Source organism: Pteropus alecto, unplaced genomic scaffold, assembly GCF_000325575.1.
Source record: "Pteropus alecto unplaced genomic scaffold, ASM32557v1 scaffold45, whole genome shotgun sequence".
Classification (NCBI taxonomy): Eukaryota; Metazoa; Chordata; class Mammalia; order Chiroptera; family Pteropodidae; genus Pteropus; species Pteropus alecto.
The window spans coordinates 8,289,985-8,295,563 of record NW_006442491.1 but is presented as its reverse complement, the minus strand read 5'-3'; the positions used below and the strand labels follow the sequence as shown (position 1 = coordinate 8,295,563).

Sequence of the window (5,579 nt, the reverse complement as noted above, 5' to 3'; positions counted from 1 at the left end):
ATAAGGGACTGCCCCAGACTACATTAAAAAAAAAATTATTTAAAAAATGGGCAAAGGAATTGAACTGACCTTTCCCCAAAGACATGCAACAGGCCAATAAGCAGAGAAAGCTTAACATTATTAGCCATCAGAGAAATGCAAATCAAAACCACAATGAGATGCTATTTCACAATCAATAGTATAGCTATCATCAAAACCATAATAAGTGTTAGAAAAAATATGGAGAAATCTGAACCCTCATATCCTGCTGGTGCAGGCCACTTTGGAAAACAGGGCAGTTCCTCAAAAAGTTAGACCTAGCAATTCCACTCCTTCGATAAATATCCAAGAGAACTGAAAACATGTCCACACAAAAAGTTGTACCTGGATGTTTGTAGCGAAATTATTCATAATAGTCAAAAGTGGAAACAACCCAAATGTCCATCAACTGGTGATGGATAAACAAAATGTGGCATATTCATATAATTAAATGCTATTCAACCATAAAAAGGAATGAAGTTTTGATCCATAACACAACATAGACGAACCTTGCAAACATTATGCTAAGTAAAAGAAGCTGGACACAAAAGGGCACATACTATGATTCCATTTACATGAAATGTCCAGAATAGGAAAATCCATAAACACAGAAAATAGATTAGTGGTTGCCAGGGGCTGGGGAAGCAAGTAGAGGCTAGATCTAATGAGGAGTGACTATAATGAGTACAAAGTTACTTTTGGAGGTGATAAAAATCTTCTGGAATTGGATAGTGATGATGGATGCACAACTTTGTGACTATTCTAAAAAACCAACAAAAATACAATTTAAAAGGATAGATTTTTGTGGCATGTGAATTTTATCTCAGGAAAAAAAATCCATATAATAAATTCAATATACAAAAATTATGCCTTTTCTATATCCAAGGAGATTGATTCCAGGACCCCCACAGATACCAAAATCTAAGGATGGTCAAGTCCCTTACAATGCATTTTTTCCAAATATTTTTGATCTGTGGTTGGTTGAATCTGCATATATAATTCATAGACATAGATGGCCAACTGTAATCATTTTATACACATACACTATGACCAAAAGTAGATTAAGGCTGTGTTATAAAAAATATAAAGAACTCGAAATGTTGGGTTGGTGGAACTGTAGGTAATCTCTTTTTAAGTATTTCTGCATTGCCCAGACACGCCTTAATAAGCATGCACTGCTTTTTAAAAATGGGGGTAGGGGGGTGTCTTTATTTAAAAGAAACAATAAAGGAAATTATTAAACTCCCGTGTATAAAAATTCCTTAGCTTAGTAGTCAATGATCTCAGTGACAAGGTCCCCAAAATACCTTTCAATCCCTTCCCCTATAGCGGCCAGTCAAGTTGAACTTCCTTCCGGAAACACGATGCCCTCAATATCCAGGGCACCTCCAGCTCCTGTTTTTCACCCTCCTCTCCAGCTGCTCCTTCTCCTCTTCCTTCTCCGCTATGTACAGTAAATGCTAACGTCCCGCGGGAGTCTAATCAGGCCGCTATTACACACGGAGCTGCTTTGGCTCCAACCCGGCACGCAAGACTAGGGCGCACACCCTCGCGTCTCTGCAAGCCTCATATGCGAAGAAACCCGCAGACCGAGACTGCAAAGTAAGTGAAGGACAGCGAGAACTCCCCACACATAGTCCCTTCCCAGGAACGGGAATGAGACCGCCAAGCTGGAGTCAAGGCTGGGAAGGGGGCCGTCGCGGGCCCCACGCGCGACCGAGGGAACGAGGGACGTCCCGGGTCCGCTCCTTCAGCACCGCCCCAGGCAAGGGGCATCCTGCGCACTGCCCTGTCCTGGTCCCGGAGAGGACGAACCAGCGAACGCACAGAGCCAGGACAGAGGATGCAGCGCGGCAGCGCGGACAGCGTGAGAAAGAAGGACACTCACCCGCGTCAGCCCGAGCCCTTAGAGCACCGGAAGTAGTCACTGGCCCGTTGCTAGGGTGAGGAAGCGGGGGTGACGTCTATGCTTCCCATTGGTGTTGAGTGTAACCACGTGGCCGGAAGCATACGCTCACGCGCCGCTCTGACTCCACCCTGGGCTCCAGAGCATTTCACCTGGCTGCGGTGTTGCAGTGCCGACTCTACCTGAAACCTCGTTTCTGAGCTGCGCAGGCGCCCTTGCCTATGTCTCTTCACCCGGACCCTTAGGGAGTCGGCGGGTGTGACTGTTCCAGTGGTTGGCAGACTAACGATGTGATAGAAAACGAAATTAAAGTAGCCATCATTTATTGAGGTGTCACTTAAGACCTTAATTTTATTAAAATCCTCGAGAGCCCCTTACACCCTAGGGAAATCTGATAAACATGGGCATGCACATATGTCTCATCAAAATTCTTTTTTCATTTCCTTAGTGGAAGATGGGGCCGACCTTGCCCTAGGATGAATGAAACTGTGATTGGCCTTTCTTTCACCATCTAGATCTGAAACAAAGATCCAGTAACACTATGTGATCCCTTTAATGTTTTCTTATGATTGTTAACAAGAATATTTTAACATATAACCACCTTTAAACCTGCCTTGGGAAACAGGTTAAAAGGAGTAAAGATGGTCCCCAGTCCAGCAGCTTCAGCGGCACCTGGGCTCTTAAAAGAAACTCAAATTTTTAGGCCTCGCCACAGATTTACTGAAACAATCAGAATGTTGGGTTTGGTATCCAACATTATGTTTTACAAAGCTCCCCCGCCACCCAAGCGATTCTGATGTACCTAAAATTTGAGAACCACAGAACTCTTTAGCCTAGTTGTAGAGATGGGGTGGAAAGGGTATGGGAAAAGCACCTCAGAAGAGTGGAGTGCAACCAAGAATTTGTGTCTTCAACAATCAAGAAAAAGAGAAAGAGAGTTTTGTTCTAATATGGGAATGAGACCCTGAAACTGATTCCTGTTCTGGGATTCCTGGATCAAAAAATATATGTGCATTGTATGGAAAAGATTTCTCAACTGCTAGTAATAACTTTTCAATTATCCAATGTATTTTTCTGCTAATATTATTCTCTACGATCAGAAATAAAAGGGTAGAAAATATGGAATTTCCTCAAATAATTAAAAATAGATCAACCATACAATCCAGCAATTCCACTTCTGGGTATATACATAAGGAAATGAAAAAAGAATTTTGATGAGATATATGTGCATGCCCATGTTTATCACAGCATTATTCACAATAGCCAAGATAATGAAAACTATCCAAATGCCCATCAGTGGATGAATGGATAAAAAAAAGATGTGATACTCATGCAGAAAGGAAAATTTTTCAGCCTTGAGAAAGGGGATATCCTTCCATTTGCGACACCATAGATGGACCTTGAGCACATTAAATTAAGCAAGGTAAGTCAGACAGGAAAAGACAGCACTGTATGATATAACCTATATATGAAATCAAAAAAGTTAAACCTGTAAAAAGCAGGGAATAAAATGGTGATTACCAAAGGATGGAGGTTCAAGGGTACAAACTTGTAACAAGTAGTAAGTAAGCCATAGAGAGCTAATGCACAGTATAATGAACATAGACAATAATATTGTACTACAATTATGTAAATGTGATAAGAAGTATCACATTCTTTCGATTATATAAGTTACTCCCTATCCTTCCCACAAATATCTTTTTTCTTCCACAATTTTTTAAACTTTGAACAAGACAAACGCGAGATTACTTGACTCTCATTTCAAGCCCTGATGACAACACATTGTCTTCTGAGCCTTGACAAAGACTAGCAAGGTTATAGGAAGCCCAGTAGTCATCTCTTGTTTTTATCCCTGTGGTCTGCCTGCCTGTCCATCTATCTGTCTGTCTGTGAAGTATCTGGCCAGGAAACTCATCATCCTTGATTTATAGGACAACTGTAAATGCGTTTCCTGAGTAGCAAACTGTCCTAGCCATTTGTGGTTGTTTAATTTAGTGCCCTTCTCCACATTTGCCTACCTTAACTTATTTTAATATATAACAATTCTTCATTCTCTCATAAGCTTGTCGTGAAGATTAAACAAAACCAGCATCAGCTTCTCAACCATCTTTCTCTGGTCACTCTTTTATTTTTTTCAGTTTTATTGAGGTATGTTTAATATACAAAAAAATGCACATATTTAATGTATACATTTTGCTGAGTTTGAAGATATGCATCCACCTGTGATACTGTCAAAGTAATAAACAGTCAAAGTAATAAACATATCCATCACCTCCAAAAGGTTTCTGTGTCCCTTTGTTGTTTGGGAGTGGTGGATAAGAAAACTTAACGTGAGATCTACCTTTTCAACAAATTTTTAAGTGCACAACATTGTGTTGTTAACTATAGGCCCTATATTTTAGAACAGATCTCTAAACTTAGTAATTTTGTATAACTATACTCATTAAACAATACCTCCCCATTTCCCCTCTCCCCAACCCCTGGAAACCACCATTCTGATTCTGAGTTAAACTATTTTAATACCTCAGAAAAGTGGGATCATGAAGTATTTGTCCTTCCATTACTGGCTTATTTAACTTAAGATAATGTCCTCAATGTTCATCCATGTTATTGCAAAGGGCAGGATTTCCTATTTTATTTTTAAGTCTGAATATTCTCTTGTATGTATATAACACATTTTCTTCATTCATTCATCTTTCAGTGGATATTTATTTACATTGTTTTCATATCTTAGCTATTTTGAATAATGCTGCAATGAAGCCGGGAGTGCAGCTATCTCTTCAAGAACTTGATTTCAATACTTTTGGATAAACATCCAGATGAGATTACCAGATATCACATCCCCCTTCTAGTCCTCACTGGTTCCCTCCCTGCTTTATCATTGTCAGCAGCACGTAGCTCAGGCTAATCCTTGATAATTTTTTTCTGTTGATTTTGATTATCAACCATCTCTCCTGCAAGGTCAGTTCCATGAGGACAGGAACTTTAAAAGAAAATAAGATTTTATTGATATTTAACATTAATAAAGAAAAGTACAGATTGATGACGCTACAAAGTGAACATACTGCATAATCACTCAGATCAAGTGAAAGAAGTCACAACCTCTCCCCAGGGTAATCCTGACTTCTAATATTATTCATCCATTTTGTCTGTTTTTGAACTTTATGCAAAAAAATAAATAAATTTATAGTTTAACTCTCTTATATCGACATTATGCTTTGAGATTAGTCCATATTTATGTTTTTTCTCTTTGTTCTGTGGCATTTTATTGTGTGACTATTTATCCATTCCACTGTAGATGGTCATTTGGGTGCTTTCCATATAGCCTTGTTATAGTTTTAATTGTGTCCTCCCAAAAAAGATATGTCGAAATACTAACTGCTAGTACCTATGAATGTGATCTTATTTGGAAATAGGATCTTTGCAGATGTAATCAAGTAGAGATGAGTCATTAGAATGGGCCCTTAATCCAATATGACTGTGTCCTTATAAGAAGAAAATTTAATGTGGTGACAGAAAGAAATCTAGCTATGGGATGTGAACACACAATACAATATATATATGCCTTACTGTTAAATTGTACACCTGAAACTTACTGGATTTCATTAACCAATGTCACCATAAAAAAATTAAATAAATAAATAAATAAATAAAT

The 5,579-nt window shown here is 38.9% G+C and overlaps 1 protein-coding gene across 5 annotated transcripts in view; it reads right to left on the bottom strand.

The window, feature by feature from the left end:
- Positions 1-1,976, bottom strand: part of TASP1 (taspase 1) — a 221,724-nt gene extending 219,748 nt beyond the window's left edge. For 4 of the 5 annotated variants that reach the window (XR_003043153.1, XR_003043152.1, XM_015596858.2 and 1 more), the window contains exon 1: positions 1,907-1,976. The gene's annotated coding sequence lies outside the window, so the exon portion shown is untranslated. The other variant, XM_006921583.3, reaches the window with a different exon arrangement.
- Positions 1,977-5,579: the final 3,603 nt, after the last annotated feature.